The sequence below is a fragment of the Rhinolophus ferrumequinum genome, chromosome 15 (assembly GCF_004115265.2).
Source record: "Rhinolophus ferrumequinum isolate MPI-CBG mRhiFer1 chromosome 15, mRhiFer1_v1.p, whole genome shotgun sequence".
NCBI lineage: Eukaryota > Metazoa > Chordata > Mammalia > Chiroptera > Rhinolophidae > Rhinolophus > Rhinolophus ferrumequinum.
This window is the reverse complement of record NC_046298.1, coordinates 21,806,947-21,830,049: the sequence shown is the minus strand read 5'-3', so window position 1 is coordinate 21,830,049 and position 23,103 is coordinate 21,806,947. Positions and strand designations below refer to the sequence as shown.

General features: G+C 45.9%; 1 protein-coding gene across 2 annotated transcripts in view; it reads left to right on the top strand.

Moving 5' to 3' along the window:
• The first annotated feature begins 1,634 nt into the window (after nucleotides 1-1,634).
• IL34 (interleukin 34) overlaps nucleotides 1,635-23,103 on the top strand; it is a 58,474-nt gene continuing 37,005 nt past the window's right edge. For both annotated transcript variants that reach the window (XM_033127177.1, XM_033127172.1), the window contains exon 1: nucleotides 1,635-1,825. The gene's annotated coding sequence lies outside the window, so the exon portion shown is untranslated. The remainder of the gene's footprint in view (nucleotides 1,826-23,103) is intronic.

Here is a 23,103-nt window from a genome sequence, read left to right as displayed (position 1 = left end):
GTGACAAGTAATAAGTATGAACAGGTTATTAGGGCCTGACGCTGTTCACAGGGCGTGCCAGGGAATCTCTGGCCTTTAAGAAGCTGATGCTGCAACTGGAGAAAGGACAGTCAGAAACAAGGTATCTTGTCAAATGCCAGATAGGAGTGAAGGCCATAGAAAGCACTGGACAGGTAACCTGGGTTCACTAATCTCTAAGCAAGGTCTCAGTTTCCTGTCTGTAAAACAAGATGACCAACCTCCCGGGTCACGGTAACAGCAAAGAGCTTTCCCTGGGCTTCTGCGGGTGTGTGGGGGGTGGGGTTCTGAGAAGGCCCTGCCACAGAACTTGGGTACCGAATCCTGGGGAGACCTGGGACCACCTCCATCTTGAACTGCTATCTTGTATGCAATGATTTGAAAGAAAGGGGCATCATTCCAAGCCAAGAGGCCCCAGAGAAAGCACAGTGAAGCCGGTTCAGGCTCCTGTGAGGCCCCAGTGAGATCCTGTGGCTGTTCCCCCATTACCTCCACCCCCTCTTACCCTCCCCTGGGCTGCCTAAAGGGTATGAATCAACTTGGCAGAGCTCTCCAGGAAGGCCGTGCAGAGGGTGTAGCCAGTATACCCACTGCCTTGGGGACGGGCGTGGGGAGCTAGCCCTAGTGCATTCCAGTGTGGGCATTGTCCTGTTGGAAGTGCAGGGCCAAACCAGGAATCCAGCTTTATCCATCCAATTGAGAAGCCATTTCTTGAACAACTACTTGAGCCAGGCATTGACATTCATAGTAAGATAATGCCAACATCTGCTAGGCCAGCATTTCCCCAAGTAGGTGCTGTGGACTCATAGATGTTAAGGGGCCCCCCTTAAAGGATTCTGTGCTCATACTCAGGGAAATCCTGCAAACCGTCTTGGATAGTTTGATGCTTTAAACACAGCCCTTCCCCTGCCCCCTGCCCTCTGCTCCCCACTCGTAATGTCCCTTGAGGGGTTGGCCCTCCCCAACTCCAAATGTAGTCTTGAGTAAATCGGGGAGCTTGCTATGAAAACTAGGTAGAGATGGAACTGCCCTTTTGGTGCCCACAGAACTCTGCTGGGCAGAGCCGTTCTCAGCACTCCTGCCAACCCAGGCAAAGTGAGTGCCCTTGTCCTAGGAGATGGGACTGAGCACAGGGCCCCTTTTCTGTGTCCTCAGAAGCTCTGGGAGTGCTGTGTGCCAGACCATATGTTACACCAGGACAGGCCCTGAGTCACGTGGGAAAGCCCTGGCTGTGTGATTTTGGGTTCGATGCTTTATCTGGGCTCATGTCTCCATCTATAGACTGGCTAATTGATCGGTCCTCAACATGATATTTATCAAAGGCCTTTTGTCTAATGTTTGTCCTACGTGCACTCTGGTCACTACCACATTACCCAGTTTTATAAGACTTTTCGGTCAAAGGAATTGTGTTCTGGAGAAGAGCTGGGGTAGCTCCTTAACGACCAACCTTTCTGGTAGCCAGGCAGGACAGGATTCTGGGGACCCTCACCATTAACTAGCCAGATGCCATCTGTCAGAATAGTTCCCAATTGATCCTCCTACTCCACACTCTAAGGCAGGCTGGGGACACGTGGCCCTGCCCCGCCCTTGCTGGCTTCAGTTTCTGAATCGGAGTTGCAGTGGCTTGCTTTCCCCGCCCTTTCCATCCGTCGGGAAGCCTGGATTGTGGGCTGGGGGAAACCGCAGCCTCTCCCACCTGGTAACCCACTGCCCCCAGCCCCCAGCCCCTAGACACCTGCTTCAGGTTCTGGAGCCCCTTAAAATCGCCAGCAAATCTCTAGAAGATTACATCCTGGTACGGGAACAGGTAAGAAGGCAGTCGGTTTTCTCTCACATGGTTTACTTTGCTTGATTTCTCCACCCCAATTTAGCTGCTTCCTTCACAGATCACAGCAAGAGGGACTTGAGCTAGACATGAAAAGACAGTCCCAGCCAAGAAGCTCTGAGCTATGTCTTAGAGAAATGGTATGAATTCTGTGTTTCGGGTTTCATTTTTAAACCTTTGCTTTCATCAGCCTTGCAGGAAAAGATCATCCAAATCTGAGAAGTAATAGAGCAAGTTACTTCTCTCTGTTGCCTTCTGAGGTTTGTAAATCAGCAAACCTACATGTTTAAATGGTTGTCATGATTACTGGGTGTTGCTCTACCGTATATTGCTTTAGGTCTTTAGACCTTACTGTATACTATGTGCGTGAATTATCTGTCACATGTATGAATTACCTCATCAAAATTAAGTGATTGAAAATTCTTTAAAGGAAAGGAAAAAAATGTCATAGGTGAGACTTTCATTCAGTCAGACAGTATTCTGAAATTAAAATATTCTGCTTTTACATTTTGCATTTATTTTAAATGCTCATAATAAACCAACTGTGTCATTTTTAAAGTCTATGTGGTATTTGCCACGTTAACAGTCCCATCCCAGGATGTGTAGCCTTTGTCCCTCGATTGTGAAGTTGGATTGCTTCCAGGTGTTTTGCAATTAATAATTCCACTTTTATGGACAACTTTGTGAAAATTTATTTTAGTCTTTTAGATTTTTTTCCCCCTTGGGTCTTATTTCCCATCCAGAATGAATACTTGGGCAAAGGGCAAGAACATTTCTGTAGTTCAGCTCATGTTATACACATGAGGTCAGCCCACTCATAAGAATTATTAGTCTAATTTCCTAATTTCTAGGACTCTGATGGCATGAGGATGTGGGTGGGGAACTTGTTTCATCTGGGGATTTTTTTAGGAAGGGGGATGGAGGCCATTTAACATGGTTAAGACCTGACCTTTGAAGGCAGGCTGCCTGACCTTGAAAACCCACAGAATTGATTAGTGCAGTGTAGAATACAAATAAGAAAACTTCATAGGGGTACAGGAAAGGCAGAATGTTTGTACAGCACTTAGCACAATGTCTGGCACTTACTAAGCATTGCTGTAAGGTTCTTTCAAGTCGGGGGCTTTTTCTGGGTCATTTTATAAGCTGGGCATAATTGAGGGTTCAACTTTGACTCCTTTGACACTCTTCTTATCCAGCCACCTGTTGAAGATTTTTTGACTATGTGCAAAGCCCCTATCTGTGCTAAGATTGGAAGGCTGGGCAGCAGGAGATAACAAATCAGGTTTGCCTCTTTTTGGAGGTCCTCCAGATCCTTGGCTCCTACTGCTATCAGATCTAGATGCCACCCCTTCCATCTCTCAGCCCTTTCTCAAAGCACAGGTTGAAGGGATCCCTGGATAGAGGGGAGAGTTCCCCAGAAGTCTGTGGACACACCCTTTGTTCCCCACTCTGGTAGGTTATTGGGAGGTTCGTCCACAGTGGAATGAGCACAGGCTGGTCGGGCTGGGTTCTAATTCTGGCCGCACCAATTCCCAGCAGTGGGCAGTCACTGGAGCTCTCATCCTCAGTTTCCTCATCTGTAAAATGGATATGTTAATACCTGTGCCATAGGATTACATGAGACAACATAGGTAAACCCCTGGCGCATAGGGACCTATTACTGTGGAAGGTCAAGGCCATGTTCCAGAGCTTTTGGGAAGATGACAGAATTAGCCATAAAAGACAGGCAGAAAACTCATGTTCATTTTCTCAAACATTTATCAGGCTGGCTGGCCATGGTGCTGGAGAGACACATAAGACAGGCTCCCTGCTTTTGATACAGCCCATCCTGTGGGAGCAGAATAGGCTGTAACTGAGGCTACCTGGTCACTCTGGGACAGCTCCCTGCTTAAGAAGGAAGCACAATCTATTAGAGAGGAGAAAGAAGCAGGAATAGCAAGTGGGAAAGCTGAGTCGAGTTTGGGAAAGGGAGTTTGGAAAGTTCAGGAGGGCTGCAGGGCTGGGTGAAGGGAAAGGGAGAGTGGGAGATGAAATGAGAGCAATCAGTGGAGACCAAGTTTTATTAAAGAACTTGAAGGTCAAATGAGAATTTAAACTTCATCTCAAGGATATGGAGATTTAAGTGGGTTTGGGGATGCCTGTTCCGGCAGCTTTGGGGGTTGAGGGATGGTGTCGGAGGCCTGGAATGTCCCCAGCCTTCCACCCCATCTCGGGCTTTGATGGTACCCAAAGTAAATAAATAAATACAGAAAGTGGGATTCTCAGGATAGGCTGAGTGGGAGGGAGCCTGGCCTGGGAGTTGGGGCCTGGGCTTCTGGGGTTCTGGTCCCAGCTCCTCCACCACCAGAGTAGAGTAGATGGGTCTTCCTGCCTCAGGTGAGGGTTCAGGGCAGTTAGGCTTACAGTTCTCTCCTGGGAGTCCAAAATGTCTCTGGAGGCTGCAGCACCCTGCCACTCCCACTCCCCCTCCTGGCCCCCAGGGGAATGCTGTCCGGCGGGCATCTATGACTCAGCCTTGGAAGGACATCATCTCTGAAATGGGCAGTGTGACCCTTTGACCCCGAGAGACTCCATGGAGTCCTGAGAACCATGGCCTGCAGGCCTGTGACAATCCCAGGAGGTTTCTGGGCTCCAGCTATCCTGCACACTTGCGCATGAGGGCCATGTCCCACAATTAGGGGGTGGTGTCCACTGGGGACAGGGTTGCCGTCATTCTGGGAACCGACCTCCTGAGTTTCCCAGGGCTGCCGGCAGACTTCTGTCTGTGCATCCTGGCCAGGAAGGGCCCTATGCCCGGTCAGGCCTCCCCCACCCAGGGGCCATCTCAGGTTATGGTGGGCATGTGTCTATCGTTAGCAAGGTGGAGGTCAAGGTAAGGAGTTTGAAAGGCCCTTGCAGCTATTCGGAAAGGTCAGGCCCTGCTCTGAAGTTTTCTGGGTGCCTATTGCCTGTCGTAGCATGAGAACGTTTACATTCTGGCTCAGGCCTCTCCCAGCACATTCAAGCCCCCACTTCTGGCTTTATCACCCACATCTCCTCAACACTCCCTTCCCTGTAGCCACACCTGCCCTTGCCTCTTTCCCAAGAGCCAGGACGTCCCGGCTTCCTTGCCTTCCTACTTTCTCAGGTCATGAAAACCTCGTCAGCATTTTTTAAAAAACGATCGGAATCATTTTTAAGTGAGCAGTTCAGTGGTGTTAAGTACATTTACATTGTTGTGAAACAGATCTCCAGAACTTTTTCATCTTGCAAAATTGAAACTCTGTACCCATTAAACAATAATCTCCCGTTTCCCCCCACCCCCCACTTTCTTCTTTCCCCCAGCTACTGACAACTACCAACCACCATTATGTTTCTATGAATTTGACTACTCCTGGGTACCTCACACAAGAATCATATAGTATTTGCCTTTCTGTGTCTGGCTTATTTCATTTAGCGTAGTGTCCTCCAGATTCATCCATGTTGTAGCATGTGTCAGAATTTCCTCCCTTTTTAAGGCTGAATAATATTTCATTGTATGTACACCATATTTTGTTACTCATCTGTTGATGGGCACTTGGGTTGTTTGCATGTTTCAGCCATTGTGAATAATGCTGCTATAAACATTATTATTTGTGGATATACAAACATCACTTCAAGACCCTGCTTTCAATTATTTTGGATATATACCCAGAAGTGGAATTGCAGGATCATGTGGTAGTTCTAAATTTTTGTTTTAAATTTTCTGAGGAGCCTCCATACTGTTTTTCATAGCAGTTGCCGCATTTTACAATCCTACCAACAGGTCACAAGGGCTCCAATTTTGCCACAGCCTCGTCAACACTTGTTATTTTCTGTGTTTTTGATAGTAGCCGTCTTTTATTTATTTTCAGTTCCAGTTGACATTCAGTATTATTTTATATTAGTTTCAGGTGTACATGATAGCGGTCGTCTTAGTATGTGTGAGGTGATAGCTCATTATGGTTTTGATTTATATTTCTCTGATTAGTGATGCAGTGTTGAGCACCTTTTCATATACCTGGTTAGCCACTGTATATCATCTTTGGAGAAAGGTCGATTCAAGTCCTTTGCCCATTTTTCAGTCAGGTTATTTGATTTTTTGTTGTTGTTGAGTTGTAGGATTTTTTTTATATATTCTGGATATATATAAATTCTAGGCCTCTACAACAAATTCTTATATTTGCAAATACTTTCTTCCATTTCAGAGGTTGCCTTTTCACTCTGTTGATGTACCCTTTGATGCACAAACGTTTTCAGTTTTGATGTAGTCCCACTTGTCTATTATTGCTTTTGTTACTTGTGTTTTTGGTGTCATATCTAAGAAATCAATGCCAAGTCCAATGTCACGAAGCTTTTTACCTATGTTTTCTTCTAGGAGTAAAGTTTTGGATCTTAGGCCTTTTCAAGCATTGTAATAGCTTTTTTGTTTTTATGACATGTGCATTTAAAAAAATACCAAGAATTCTGAAAAGCACAAGAAGAAAAGAAAATCCCAATCCTCCTGCCTCCCCCCCGCCAACACACAGAAGTAATAATATTTTACGGGGCAACTCTCCAGTCTAGGCCTTACTTCATTGCTTTTCAAACTATAACTTGCCTGGGAATCACCTGGAGATTTTGTGAAATTCTGATTGCAAAAGCCTGGGGTGGGCCCAAGACTGTATTTCTAACAAGCTCTTAGGCGATACTATTGCTACTGACCAGGAAACCATACTTGGAGCAGTGAGGTTCTGTGTGTACACATACTCACACTCATACACACACTCACACTCACACCTCTGTGCTCTGTGGGATTATCTATACGTGACTCTTGTTCCCTCCCCCCTACCCCATTTAAGTGTATGTCATGGAAATGCCAATAAATGCCAAAATCCTTTATAGTGGCCACACGCTAGCCCGTTGCTCGGGAGGATGGAAATTCAGCTAGTCCCTATAAATGAAATTCAGGCTGCTACCAAGTTGTCACTGTGGTAATGCAGTGGCAAACGTCTTTGTGACTATGGCTTTTTTACCTGAAGGAATTATTGTTACTGTGTTTATTTGTTTTTCTAAGAAGCAGGCAGAACTAATACATTCAAATGTGTTACTCCCTAGTCACCTGGGGAGCTGGACCCATAAGGTCAAGGCTCTGCCAGCCCTCCAATGGGGAGGGCAAAGCAGTGTGGGAATGAAGTGGGATGGGCCTGGGAGAGAGGTAAGACAGGTGAGGGAGGGGTGTGGGATAGGTGGAGGCTATGCCTGGGAGTGGGAGGACACTGTTGGCATCCACTCTTCACCCTGGCACTGTGGGGCTCATTCAATGCCCACGGCTCCCTGCAAGGTTTGACTTAGTCTCCCCCATGTTACAGGTAAAGAAACTGAAGTGCAGGGAACACTTAACTTGCCCACTGTCAGGCAGGCGGGATGTGGCAGCGCAGGGAATGTGCCTGGCTCTGCGTCCCTTGCTCCTAGATGCCATCACTTCACGTGCTGGGCCTGGCTCTTCTGCATGGCCCTACCCCACACTTCAAACTCTCCAGGCGCCCCAGGCCGGTCCCCACAGGATTCCACAATCTGTGCACCAACCGGCGCCGCCCCTACTCTAGCACAAGATAATCCAAGGCGCCACCGGCCCATCTGGCAGCTGTGGAGTGAGCCCCAGGCCCCACTCCCGCCCCGGACCTCACTGCTCGCTCCAGCCCGGCTGCCTGCGGAGAGGGAGGCCCAGCCCGAAAAGGGCTCCAGGCCAACAGCTCCGCAGGGCGTGCAGGGTAAGGCCTTTGCTGAAATGCTAGTTTCAGAACAATCTAGGAGGTTGGGGTGGTTCTTGTACTCTGGGCGGGGGAGGGTGGTCTCTTTCTGGGTCACTGCCTCCTCTCTGCGGGAGCTCAAAGGATGTTGGAGGGCCCAGGACGGTCACTGACCAGTTGGACAGCAGGGATTTGCTCCCGGATGGGGGCTGTTGAGAGCACCAGACAGCTGCAGACAGCCCTGAGCTTGAATCTCATCTCTGCCACATGCTGCCTGTGGGACCTTGGGCAAGTCACAGCATCCCTCCAGCCCCACTCTCCTCGCTGGTAAAGGAGGGATTAAAATGGGATATCCCTACGCTGTCTCACACTCATTAAGATGACTACTGTAAGAAAACCAAGACAATAACAGGTGCTGACGGGACAGGGAGAAATCGGGGCCCCTGTGCAGTGCTGGTGGGATTATAAAATGGTACACTGTGGAAAACAGTTTGGCAGTTCCTCAAAAAAATTAAACAGAACTACCACATGATCTAGCAACCCCATTTCTGGGTATATATCCAAAAGAATTCAAAGTGGGGTCTGGAAGAGATGTTAGTACATCCATATTCATAGCAGCATTATTTGCAATAGCCAAAAGGTAGAAGTAACTCAAATGTGCATTGACAGGTGAATGGATAAAACAAAATGTGGTGGACACGTACAATGGAATATTGTTTGGTCTTAAAAAGGAAGGCAATTCTGACCCATGCTGCAACACAGATGAACCTTGAGGACTTGATGCTCAGTGAAATAAGCCAGGCACAGAACGACAAATACTATATGATTCCACTTACATGAGGTTCCTAGAGGTGTCCGATGTATAGAAACAGAAAGTAAAGTGGTGGTTGCCAGGGACTGGAGGGAGAGAGGAATGGGGGAATTATTTAGTAGGTGTAGAGTTTCAGTTTTGCAAGATGAAAAGAGTTCCGGAGATGGATGTTAATGATGGTTGCACAACAATGTGACTGCTTAACACCCCTGAACGCAACACTTAGAAATGGTTGATTTTTATGTTGTGTGTATTTCACCACAATTTTAAAAACTGGGCAAAGAAATATTACATGATTCACAGGGGTTTTGTAAGACTTGAGTGACACAGTGCATGTGAACCATTATTAGTGTCAGGTCTGGGGGACATCCAAGACTTTCTGCCTCACGGACCCGGACGTTGGAAGGGGTATGTGTATCCCTGTGGGGAGCAATTGTACCATTCTGCATGGATGCTTAGGGTGGGGTTCAGGGGAGCCTTCCTGGAGGAGTAACTGGAGCCCTTTTTAAGGGGTTCCTAGTGTTTGTGGGATTCCAGACATTGGAAAGTCCCTGGCAGAAAAATCATTTCCACTCAGGGGCAGTTTGAAGGGAGGAGATTTTGGCTCCATCTAGAGAACTTGTGATCAGAGCTGTCTGAATGTGGAACAGGCTGTCTTGTGGGGTGATGAGCTCCTTGTTAGTGGAGGCATGCAAGGAGAGGCTGGGCAAGGTGCAGAGGAGACTCCTGCATGACGGGGTGGAGCCAGAGGGTCTCTTCAGCACTGCGCCTCTCTGATGTGATGCAGTCCAGGCAAAGTTATATAAAACAGGCCTGTGGAAAGGTGGGACCCAAGTCAGAGGAGGGGGCAGGCAGGTGGGAAGGTATGCTGCCAGCCCTGCCCTGAGTAACAGTAGTACCTAGGAGCTGATGCTTTGGACTCTGGGCAAGCACTGACGTGATCTCAAATCCTCCCCACAACCTTAGACGGTGGGTGCTACTATCATCCCCATTTTACAGCTGGGAACCAAAGCCCAGTAGCTGGTGGAGCTGGAATTTGAACCCAGACAGTCTGGCTCCAGCCCTCTATGTGGGGTGGAAATCTCCCAACCCTACATCCCCCAAGCTGGCCTCTCCCTCCCACACTGCCCCTGACCAACAGTTCCCAAGCCCTGAAACTCTCCCAGGTAAGGATTTCACTGCTGCTCTCCACCCGCCCCCCCGCCCCCTTCTGGCTGGCTTCTCAGTGAGCCACGCCTTGCCTGCTTGGGTCTCCAAGGTTCAAGGATAACTTTGTAGAAAAATAAAACAAAACAAAAAAAACTGGCCTTGATTGGGAGCCAGGCTCCCTGTCACTCAACACTCCCCACGTACTTTCATTAAATGGGACCCTCTTTAACAACTCTCTTCCTGGGCTCAGAGTCTTTCCCATAGCTGTTGAACTCATCTTGCCTTTTTTGCAACCATGTGTTTTCCAACTCAGTTCTCTGGGTGCCAAAACATTGTCCATGTGATTCAGTTTGTCCAAGCTCCCAGTCAAACACCCGTAAGGCGATCAAAGCTCTGTCCTATGGTAACAATACGGTGGCCTCCTTTGTCCATATCGGAGCAAAGCCCTGGCAGGGACAGCGATTTATCCAGAATGACCTGATTAGCTGGGGTGGCATTCAGAATTTATGAAGGCACACCAGTGCCAGGCAAGGTCTCAGCCCCATGCAGGGGCAATCTCACTGCACTCATTTATACAGAGCCTGGGAGGCGAAGAACTGTAATATTCCCATATTACAGATGAGTAGACTGAGGCTTGGAGAGGTTAAGTCATGTGTTCCAAACAAAGCCTGGATTTTTCCCTCTGCTGCCTTTGGGGCTCTGTGTTGTTTGCTGGTCTGAGCAGTAATATTAGTGCCACTCGCTGCTTGGTGGAATAATGCACATTTCAGCTCTCTCTCCCACTGCCTCCTGGTACCCTCACTGCCACCCTAGGAATGGTCCTTGATAGCACTATTTCATAGGTGAAGGTGATTAGAGGCTCCCCAGTGTCCAACAGTGGAAGAGGCACACCAAGGCAGGGTGGTGGTCCTTCTGGCCCCTCCTTGCTCTGAAGACCTTTTCCTACCTTCACTGTACTAGGTCACAGGTTACATAGCCCTTCCACTTGCCTCCTTGGAGGGGCTGTCGCAGGCCCCAGTGAAGCTGCGATGCACGTAGGCCAGCAGACCAGCTGGCCCGATGGAGGCTGGACTGGGGCCAGGTGCTTTCCAGTGTCTCCCACAGCTGGGAAACTTTTGTTGGGTGCTGGCTCTGCAGAGGTGCCTCCTGGTCCTGCCCTCCCCGGTTCCCTCTTGGCGAGAGAAGGCCATTCCTCTCCGTATCTGTGGAAATCATGTAGGCAACATAATTTTTGTCTGCTGTGACAGTTCTGGAATCCTTAACCCAACCCCATAAGGCGTGATTGTTAACCCATAGGACGAAGCTGAGGCTGGTTCAGGATCTGGGACTTAAACTCTGGGCTGTCTGCCTGCAAAGCCCATGACATTGGCTGAATAATTTTTATTTTATATGTTGTAAGTTTGCTTTAAAACAATAATAGGCTGTTTTTTAGGACAGTTTAGGTTTATAGAAACATTGAACAGAAAGTACAGAGAGTTCCATGTAGCCTCCCTGCCCTGGACACACAATATCCCTTGTTATTAACATGTGTTACTAGTGTGTTAAAATTGATGAATCAATCTTGATACAATTATTATTATTATAATTCAATTTTTCAGTGTTTTTTTTTTTGGGGGGTAAGGGGAATAGGATTTTATTAGCGAACAGTGTGTACTTCCAGGACTTTATTCCAAGTCAAGTTGTTGTCCTTTCAATCTTAGTTGTGGAGGGTGCAGCTCAGCTCCAGGTCCAGTTGCCGTTGTTAATTGCAGGGGGCACAGCCCACCATCCCTTGCGGGAGTCGAACTGGCAACCTCGTGGTTGAGAGCCTGCGCTCCAACCAACTGAGCCATCTGGCACTGGCCCATGTGGGAATTGAACCGGCGGCCTTCGGCGTTAGGAGCACAGAGCTCCAACCGCCTGAGCCACCGGGCTGGTCCCCGATACAATTATTATTAACTAAAGTTCATAGTTTACATTAGGGTTCACTCTTGGTGTTGTACATATTATAGATTTTGACAAATATATAATGACATTGTGACAATTGTGAGATCTACAATTGCAGTATTGTACAGAAGCGTTTCACTGCCCTACCAATCATCTGTGCTTCACCTATTTATTCCTCCCTCCCCACAATCCCTGACAAACATTGATCTTTATACCATCTGTGCAGTTTTGCCTTTTCCAAGATGAAATATAGTTGGAATCATACAGTATATAGCCTTTCCAGATTGGTTTGTTTTACTTAGAAACATTTACGGTTCCTTCATGTCTTCTTGTGGCTTGAGAGCTCATTTCTTTACAGCACTGAATAATGTCCTATTGTATGGATGTACTATATATTTTTTATTCATTTACTTATTGAGAGCTATCTTGGTTGCTTTCGGTTTTTGGTGATTATGAATAAACATGTGTGCAGGTTTTTATGTGGATATAAGTTTTCAACTCAGTTGGGGAAATAACAAAGAGCGTGATTGCTGGATTATATGGTAAGACTACATATAGCTTGTAAGAAACTGCCAAACTGTCTTCCAAAGTGACTGTACCATTTTGTACTGTCACCAGCCATCAATGAGAGTTCCTGTTGCCCTGCTTTCTTATTAGCAATTCGATTGTCGGTTGTTTTGGATTTTAACCAAAAAGTAACAGGTGTGTAGTGCTATCTTATTGTTTTATTGGGCAATTCCCTAATGACATACGATATTGAATCTCTTGCATGTGTTTATTTGCCATCCATTTACCTTTTTGGTAGGATGTCTGTTAGATTTTTTGTCCATTTTTTAATTGGGTTGTTTTTTTTTCTTAATGTTGAGTTTGAAGAGGTTTTTAAAATATATTTTGGATAGAAGTTCTTTATTAGATATGTCTTTTGCAAATATTTCTCTTCATTTTCTTAGCTGTGTCTTTTGCAAAGCACAAGTTTTGAATTTTACTAAGGTCTAACTTAGTGTTTTCTTTCATGGATTGTGCTTTTCATCACCAAAAGCAAGGTCACCTAGATTTTCTCCTATGTTATATTCTATAAGTTTTATTGTTTGCATTTAACATTTAAGTGTAAGATCCATTTTGAATTAATTTTTGTGAATGGTATAAGGCCTGTGTCCAGATTCCTTTTTTTTTTTTTTTTTTGCATGTGGAGTGGATGTCCATTTTGTTCCAATACCACTTATTGAAAAGACTGTACTTTCTCTATTAAATTGCCTTTGCTCCTTTGTCAAATGTCAGTTGCCTATATTTATGTGGGTCTATTTCTGGGCTCTTTATTCTGTTCTATTGATCTATTTGTCTGTTCTTTTGCCAATACCACACTGCCTGATTACTGCAGCTTTGTACTAAGTTTTGAAGTTGGATAGTGTCAGTTTCCAACTTTATTCTTCTTTGGTTGTGTTGGCTATTCCAGTTCTTTTTACCCCTCCATATAAATTTTAGAATCAGTTTATAGATACCTATAAAATAACTTTCTGGGAGTTTGATTGAGACGATGTTTTATCTATAGTTCAAGTTGGGGAGAGCAAACATCTTAACAATATTGAGTCTTCCTATCCATGAACATGGAATAGCTCTCCATTTATTTCGGTCTTCCTTGATTTCTTTCATCAGAGTTGTATCGTTTTCCTCATATAGACCTATATATTTTATTAGATTTATAGCAAAGTATTTCATTTTTTTGGTGCTAATGTAAATGGTATTGTGTTTTTTATTTCAAATAGATAATATGTGTGCACAGTAAAAAAAATCAAATCAAAAGATACAGATTAATTTATAGTGAAAAGTAGCTTCCTCTCCATATTCCATTCCTCAGGCCTCTATTCTTATCTATCCAAAGACGATCATTAATGGTAGGTTCTTGTAATTCTTTCTAGAGATGGTATGTACATACTTAAGCTCACATTCATATTTATTATTCATTCAACAAACATCCATGAGCATTTACTATGGGCCAGGCACAGAAGATGGGGCAGAGAACAAAAGGGAGTCTTGTTCTCACGGAGCTTACATTTGTTGCAATTGTCATCACCAACTATATCTCTAGTGCTCACAGGATTGCTGCATGGCAGGTATTATTAGCCCTGTGAGAGGACTGAGGACCGAAGGAAGGCTCTCTGGAGCAACTGACTTTTCTAAGAGCTCAACAGAGAGGCTGGTCCTGCCAAAAACTAGGGGAAGGGCTGGTGCTGCTTAAGGCCAGAGGAAGCATGTTTTGGAAGGGAGGACTTCTTGCCAAGCAAATGGTTGGAGATGAGGAGAGGAAGCAGCTTGAAGCTGCCAGCCCAGGCTGGGGCAGATTCCCGTCAGAATAATGACTTGGAAGTCCTCCTGTTTGCAGGTGGCTGCATTTTAATTTCTTCATTTTGTTTCCTCTCAGTTTCTTAGACACATTCTTCTGGGAACAAGTCTCACCTTGTTTGGCTGACCCCAGGAGACATGGGATTTATCCACTGAGACCAACATCATCAGAGGGGTGGCCAGGGTGTCCTCAGGGGCACGGAGGAGACCGTAGTCATGATAGGCTGTGATGAACAGCCAGGGAAAGGTATTGAGCTGCAGGGAACTGGGTATCTGAGTGGCAAATCTGTGCCAAGTTGGTTTCCCCCCCTGGGTGTCCCTCCCAGGCTGGAGACGAGTCTCCTAAACATAGCACCAGGCTCTCTGGCATCCCATTCCCCACCTCTGTCTCAGACACTGGAACCAGTGGACTCCCCGCAGCCGCATGTATGCTGTTCCCCACCCATCTCCCAGCCCTGCTAAAAATATATGTCCAATTGCAATGACGGTGGAGCTGTTATTATCTGTGTGTATCATACAGGTAGTAATACTAGGTCACCACTGACCAGGCCCAAGGCCAATAACTGTGAATTTCCTTCCCATTGTACAGATGAGAAAATGGGCTCTGAAGCCAAACTTATGCTTGTGCCCATAACACTACATCGCCTCCACTGGGTCCCAATGCCCAGGGTAGAGGCGCACATGCAAGAGGTCCTTCTCCCCAGCTTGACATGTTTGTAAGTGCCTCATTCAAGCAGCTCAGGTGGGTGCCTGATGCCAACCCTCCCTGATAAGCCAAGTCTCTTCCCCTCTCTTTAGCTCTTGGGTCATTCTCTGGCTCCCACATCCCTAGGTGGCACTGCTTTGGGCCATTTCTGACTTGATTATTTGCTAGGGGCTCACCTCTTAAAGTGGAGTTACCTCCTCACAGGGTTCAGACAGTTTTATGGTTGTTGTTACAAACTGCTAGGTAGGACCAATCCAGGAAGACTGGAGTATTTTATCAATGATCATGTATTAGACATATGTGTCTCTTAGCAAAGACATCTCTTTCATTCCTAAAGGCAGAAAGGATTTACTTACGTGATGGTTTATACTCTATATAAATGTAATGTAAGCAGTGTGTTCTTCAGCCCCTGTGTCTAATAAGCGGAACTGCTTGGCTTTCAAAGCCCTGTGCAGGCTTTCAAAGCCAAGCCTGGTCCTACCTGTCCAAAGTAAATTCCCATGACACCCCGACACACGACTCTGCTCCAGACAAAAGACCTCCTGAGCCCAGAGGAGACTGAAGGGTAAGAGCCAGACTTTATAGCCTCTGAAGAAGTGCAGAGGGCACACGCATTCACAGTGAAGAGGAACGGCTTCCCTCTGACCATGAACTCTGGCCAAAGTGGCCACCCTGAGCAGCTCAGATCTGAGCGTGTAGCCTCTGGGTTCTGACTCTGAAGTTGCAGGGTGCTCAGGTCACACCTCCAGCTCCAGAAATCGTGGGCCCCATCCCCTAGGCCAGGCCTCTCTTGGCCTTAGGCTCTTGTAGCTGCTGAGTGGGGGAATGTGGCTTTTGCCTTTTGCCTTCAGACCAGCCTCTAACATAGGGTTACCAGCAAGGGCTTTGGGGTCAGACACACTTAGATTGATGCTCGCTTTCCCACTTGCCAGCTGTGTGACCTTGGGCAAGTTGCAGGATTTTCTGACCTTCAGTTTCCTCATCTGTAAAATGAGGGTGAGAATTTCAAACTGTTGTTGATGTTTGTGTGTGTGTGTCTGTGTGTGTGGATTAAATGGGGGGCGGTGGTGGATTAAATGACATAAAGTGACTAACATTAGCTATTACGATTATTATCGCCATCATTGTCCCATTTGTCCTTTTATCCCAGCCGAGGAAGTCCCAGCTCTGTCTTAGGGACCACTGCCAGTGTTATCAACCCAGTTTTATGGGCCCCAGATATCCCTGAAACAGAGGCAGCACCGTTTTCATGGCCATTCTCCAGCCCTTCCTGGGAACTCGGGCGGTTTTTCCCTCATTCTACTAGTCTCCACTGAGCATATCTCCTGTATGTCCATGGGGACTGTGCCCAGTGAACACCAGAGCTCTGGTTCCATTGGCAAAATAAGGCAGGAGCCCATGAAAAGTTCAGGTTAAAAACAAATACAAGGAAAAAGAAATGTGAGGGACATTCCTTTATAGCAAGATGGAAGATTTGATAGTTTTGGGGGAAAACTATAAAACATCTAGAAACATGGGGTATAAAACAATCAGCATACTTTTTATGCATAGCTGAGCTGCTTGACAATAAGGCTAGCCCCTGGGCAAGAGACATAAAGGAAGTTGAGAGCCTGTCTAGGGAGGGAGCCCAGCTGCTTTGTCAGCCCTTCCCTGATCTGGATAACCGAGGGACTTGGGTTTGAATAGCCTCAGGGACAAGGGACAAAGTTTTGAGTCTACATGAAGCAGAGAGGTAGAACTGAGACCTGCACAAACAGCTGGGACCCTCGAGGGCTTAAACCTCCAGTGAAAGTTAGGCTGGAAAAAAAATTCACCCACCAGCAAAAGCAGAAGAGCAGAAAGCTTTTCTAACCTGGCTAAGTCTGGCTGGGGAAGAAGAAGTCCTTTTCTGAAGAATTTGTAACCACACTCCTGCCTTCTTTTGAATTTGCAATTAAATTTACACTATTCATATGATCTTAGGGTTTCCAGGCCAGGAAATAAACACAAAAGCTATTCCTGGCTGGAAAATTCAGAGACAGAAAGTAGAATGGTGGTTGCCAGAGAGGCAGGGGAAATGGGAAGTTGTACCATGGGTATAGAGTTTCCGTTTTCCAAGATGAAAAGAGTTCCGGAAATTGGTCACATTACAACATGAAAGCACTAAAAATGGTTAAGATGGTGAATGTTATGTATACTTTACCATAAAAAAAATGCTACTCCTGACTGGTAACTCCTTGGGATACCTGGCAGAAGCAAAAGTAAAACCTCTTTGGAGGGACATACCTTTAACCCAGCCTGCTCAGGCAGCCCTCACGATACCTGACAAACTTGAACGGACAATCCAAATTACAAAATGCACGAGGAAACCAGCCACCTTGAGTGAGTCAGCAGCAAGAACAAAAAGAGAAAGCAAGAGGATAAATGGCCCCAGATGTTTATTGTAGCATTGCTCATAATGTCAAACAAAACAAAAACAAATACCCCCCCACCACAACAAATGGAAACAAAGTAAAAGTCCTTCAGCCAGGGAATATTATGTAGCCATTAAAAGACTTGGAGGGGTTTTCCTGAGGGATTTTATAACTGAATGAGAAAAGTAAGAAACAGAGATGGGTGCTAATGTCTCATTTTCATAAAGCAATGGAAAGAAAGCAAAACTTGACCCCAAACCCCACACTGGCATATATGTGTGTATTTCTATAGATATATGATGAGTATGAGAAAAGGTAGTGAAGGCTGCCCATCAGGGTTACTTGTGTAGGGCTACAGTTGAAGGAAGGGAGAAGGGAGAAGGAAGAGGAGAAGAAAAAAATAGAGATTTGAATGCAACAGGATTGCACTGAAGATATCTACAACACTTAACCCTCAGCAGGCCTGCTATGCTGCCATTTATGGAGAAGGGTGTGTGTGTGTGTGTGTGTGTGTGTGTGTGTATAGGACTAAAAATATTAGAACACTGACATACAGATATGCCCATTGTGAAGTGGGAGTGGGAGAAGCAAGTTATATGGATCTGGTGATTCAATTTTATTCAGACCAACAAGTAAACTTCCTCTTTATGTGTGTGTACCCTCACATATTAGTGTGAGCAAGGAGGAAGGTGTGGAAAGACAGGTGCTGGCACTAGTAATACCATAAAGGAGAGACTAGAGGGGAAGGAAGTGGGACTGGGAGATGTCAGCTGCTGGTGTCTTTATAAGAGGAGAGACAGTGAGACACAAATAGATACCTTGGTATTGTATTGTTTCACTTATGACAACAAACTTGCATTGATTTGAACATGAAAAATAACAAACGAAGACAATTAAAAAACAAACAAGTGATCCAATGAAAAACTCTCATACAATGCTTCTAAGAATGTGAAGTGTCTGATCTCCTTGGAGAGCCCGTTTGCAATCGCTTTCAAAAATATAAATGTACCCAATGTGCTTATTCCTCCAGACCCAGTAATTCTGTTTCTACATATGAACTTCTCAGGTGGCACCAAGTTATTTGTACAAAGACAATCACTGCAATATTATTTGTAGAGGTTAAAGATTGGAAATGTAAATATTCATCAGTGGTAGACAGATCAAATTAATTATGGTTCATACACAGGGAATACTTAGCAGCTGATTAAAAAAAAGAGAGGGAGAGAGTGTCACAGTTTTCTAGATAGCATGAGAAGAGCAAGATGCAGCACAGCAATTGTTAGTCTCCTCCGACTGCCATGAGTGACTTAAAACAACAGACATTTTCACAGCGAAGGAAACCACCAATGACATGAAAGGGCAACCTACCGAATGGGAGAAGATATTTGCAAACAATATATCCAACAAGGGGTTAATGCCCAAAATATATAAAGAGCTCGTGCAACTCAAATTTGAAGAAAAATAATCCAATGAAGAAAAGGGCAGAAGAGATGAATAGACATTTCTCCAAAGAGGACATACAGATGGGCAACACTAGAAAAGACACTAATCATCAGGGAAATGCAAATCAAAACTACAATGAGATTATCACCTTACACCTGTCAGAATAGCTATTATAAAAAAAGACAAACAACCAGTGTTGGTGAGAATACGGAGAAAAGGGAACTCTTGTGCACTGTTGGTGGGATTGCCAATTAGTACAGCCACTGAAAAACTGGATGGAAGTTCCTCAAAACATTATAAATAGACCTACCTTCTGACCCAGCAATTCCACCACTTCTGGGCATTTATGCCAAGAGGATGAGAAGACTAATTTGAAAAGATATATGCACCCCTATGTTCATTGCAGCATTATTTACAATAACCAATATATGGAAGCGACCAAGGTATCCACTGATAGACAAAGAAGATGTGGTACCTGTGTACAATGGAATATTACTCAGCCATAAAAAATGAAATCTTGCCATTTATGACAACATGGATGGACCTAGAGGGTATTATGCTAAGTGAAACCAGTCTGAGAAAGACAAAGATTGTACGATTTCACTTATATGTGGAATCTAAAAAACAAAGCAAACCAACCAAAACAGAAACAGACTCATAGACACAGAGAACAAACTGATAGTTTCTAGAGAGGAGGGAAGCAGGTGGAAGAGTAAAAAAGGTGAACGGGCTGCAGAAGTACAAACTTCTAGTTATAAAATAAGTAAGTCACGAGGATGTAATGTATAGCATTAGGAAGATAGTCAATAATATTGTAATTTCAGCCGGAGTTCCTTCAGCCTGTGTTTGGGTTTGAAGCCTGCCCTGGGAGAGGCTGGGTGGGGGGGCTGGGTGAGGAGGAAGGAGGTTGGGGTGCTGGTAGAACCTGAGGTTGTCTACCCTCTGTGCCTTCCTGTTGAGGGGAGATGGGCCCAACTGCATGCCTATGGAGCATTGACACTGGTAAATATTCCTGGAGGTTCTGAAACAATCCTTGCTCAGGCTGGGTCCCCTCCTGAGGGATATTGAGCTGATAGAAGGGTGGTGAAGGCATTTTTAGCTTCCTGCCCCTTCTGGGAAACCCTCTGCCCCTTCCCAGTCTCCTGGCCTTTCTGTGCCACCCTTGGAGGCATCTCCTTTTCCCCCTCAGCAGCCTGCTCTGTGACACGGCCTCCCCCCAGTGTCAGCTGTTCCAGGCTGGGCTCACAATTTCTCATCCCAAGGTCGGGTTACAAACACCCATAGAACAGAATTTAACTCTGATGTGGAGAGTTCGTGATCTGTTTAAGAAGTGTCATGATGTTATACAGGTGGCATGGGCAGGAGTTGGGGTCGTGGTGGAGCCAGAGCTGGGCCCGAGTCAGACTGGGTGTGTGTGAGTGGGGAGGAGGGGACGTGGCCTGGCAAGGAGGCTGGTGACTCCCCCGGGGCCCCAGACCTTCCATTTTCAGGGACAGGGGCCTGCGTCTCATTCCTCCTTAGCTGCAATACTAATGCCTATTAGCTGAAAAGTCACCCCAGCCTTCCACTATGGTCTCCCTGCGTTAATCAGTCAACACAAGGATGGAATTGTCCTCATGATAGGCGCTAGCTAGGAATTCAATGGGGCTTATGGTCCAGCAGGGGAGAGAGTGTGAAACTACTAATGAATGATCTAACGTTTATTACAGTTATGCAGTACAGGTCCCTGCTGCTTTCATAAGGTGTGACAGAGCAAATCTAATGGTGAGCCAGCACAGAGAGCCTGTGCGCCAGGGCCGGCGTCCACACCAGCACCCTTGGAACAGCAGAGCTTGAGCCCAGATTCAACAAGCATGAGGCTGGATCTCTGTAGGAAAATGGGCCTTGTGTGACCAAGATGCTCCCCACGGTGGGAACATCTATAAACACGCCCGTTCCCCTTCCACCACTCCCTCAGCACCCAGTTTGAGGAGGAGTTTCTCGAGCTCCATTTTTCAGATGGGTAAAGTGAGGCTTATTTGCTCTTTAGGTCCCCAGTCAGTAAGGAGAAGCCAAAGCCAGGTTTCCCAGCCCCCGCGTGGGCCTGCCCACGTCCCCACAGTCCATCCTCTGTGAGCCAAAAAAATTAGAAACAAAGCTGCTCTGTTTACCAAGAATTCCATTTTCCCCATTGTTCTCCACTAGGGACATTCCTGAATTGGTAAGAAAGGGACTGGTTCAGCCCAAGTCCTGGCAGTTGATCAGCTGTGGAAGTTGGGAGACAGAGGGAAGGAGGATAAGTCTGACACTTGAAGGAGCGCCCAGCCTGAGCTGAGACAGAAAGCAGATGCTCAGGACACTGTGATCGGGTCAAAGGAAGTGGGACACGAGGGCCGGGGCCTGGGGGCACAGAGGGAGCGCCCCCTTGGAGAGGGGGCAGCTGGAGCAAACGGGACTGCAGCCTTTTCTGCATTGAGGACGGCTTGTGGGAGAGTGAGGGCGGGTGTGGAACATGGGGGAAGAAGAGAGAGGGGGACGCAGAATTGGGTGGGTAGCTGAAGGGGGAAAGGCATTCCACTCAGGGCACAGCAGGTGCAAAGGGATTGAGACCAGTCAGCCATCGTGACGGGTGGGCTGCTCGGGTGGGGGCCTGACCTCTGAGGATCAACACCACTGAGGATGCTGAGAAAAGCAGAAAACCCTCCTCTCTCCCCTCAAAGGCAAATGTCCGCTTATGTACTATATTTTTGAGTTAGTTTTACTTTTTTATTGTGGTAAAATATATGTAACATAAAAATTACCATTTCATTTTCTAAAATAAATTCTATTGGGGAACAGTGTGTTTGTCCAGGGCCCATCAGCTCCGAGTAATTGTCCTTCAATCTAGTTGTGGAGGGCACAGCTCAGCTCCAAGTCCAGTTGCTGTTTTCATTCTTCAGTTGCAAGAGGCGCAGCCCACCATCCCATGTGGGAATTGAACCGGCAACCTTGTTGTTGAGAGCTCACACTCTAACCAGCTGAGCCATCCGGCCGCCCCTCCGGCAGCTCAGTGGCAGCTTGTTGTCTTCAATGTAGTTGAAGAGGGCTCAGCTCACTGGCTCGTGTGGGAATCAAACCAGCAACCCTGTTGTTCACAGCTCATGCCCTAACCAACTAAGCCATCTGGCTGCCCCCAAAATTACTGTTTTAAATGTCTTAAGTGTACAATTCAGTGACATTAAGCACATTCACAATGTTGTGTGACTACCAACACTATTTCCAGAACTTTTTCATTGTCTCAAACAGAAACTCTGTACTCAAACAACTCCGCTTTCCCCTCTCCCCAGCCCCTGGCAACCTCTGTTGTACTTTCTGTCTCTAGAATTTGCCTGTTCTAGATACTTCAATACACAAGGTCTGACAATTAAGTTCGAGAACTTCTTGCAACGATGTTGCTAACTTTTTTTGATATCAGAGGGATTATTCATTATGAATTTGTACCAGCTGGACAAACTGTGAATCAAGTTTACTATTTGGAAGTGCTGAAAAGGCTGCGTGAAAAAGTTAGGCAACCCTGAACTTTTCGCCAACAATTCATGGCTCTCGCATCACAACAATGCACCAGCTCACACGGCACTGTCTGTGAGGGAGTTTTTAGCCAGTAAACAAATAACTATTGGGACACCCTCCCTACTCACCTGATCTGGCCCCCAAGGACTTCTTTCTTTACCCGAAGGTAAAGGAAATACTGAAAGGAAGACATTTTGAGGACATTTAGGACATCAAGACTAATATGACTACAGCTCCAGAAAAAGAGTTCCAAAATTGCTTAGAAGGGTGAACTAGGCACTGGCATCGGTGCATAGCTTCCCAAGGGGAGTACTTTGAAGGTGACCGTAGTGATATTCAGCAGTGAGGTATGTAGCACTTTTTCTTGGATGAGTTCGCGAACTTAATTGTCAGACCTCATATGTGCAGTTTTTAAAGAACAGCTTATTGAGGTAAAATTGACATGTAATAAACTGCACAGAAGTATATAATTTGCTAAATTCTGAATATAAATACCATAACCCAGATAACAACTGTATTAATCACTGCCAAAAATTTCCTGAGGCCCCTTGAAATCCCTTCCCCCCGATCCTTCCTCCCCAGACATCCACTGGTCTGCTTTCTGCCTGTATAGCTTAGTTTGTATATTCTAGAGTTTTAAATCAGTGGAATTACACAGTATGTGCTCTTTCTTTGGGGAGGTTTGGTTTTTCTCACTCGCGTAAGTATTCTGGGCTTCCTTCATGTTGTTGTGTATTAATAGTTCATTCTTTGCATTGTGAAGTGTTCCGTTGTATTGATCGACCATATTTTTAAAAAATCTGTTCACCTGTTGATCGACATTTAGGTTGTTTCCAGCTTTTGGTGCGAGTACGGAGAAATACCGTGGATTTTTGTACATTGACCTTGTGTCCTGCTACCTTGCTGATCTCGTTTATTAGCTCAACTTGTTGCCAGTTTTAGGGGAAAAGCATTCAGTCCGTTCACCAGTTAGATGTAAATGTCTCATAGATGCCCTTTTCCAGGCTGAGTAAATTCCCTTCTATCATAATTTGCTGAGTTTCTGTTGGGAGTGCATGTTGAATTTTGTCACAGGGACATAGTCCTCTGCATCTTTTTCAGTTTGCTAACACGGGGGATTTACAATGATTTTTTTTTTTTTCCAAATAAAGCCAGCCCTTCATTCCTGGTACTGCATGTGATTAGCTTAGGACCTGGGGATCCAGCTTCCTCCGTAGCGTCCTGGGTCTTATCCC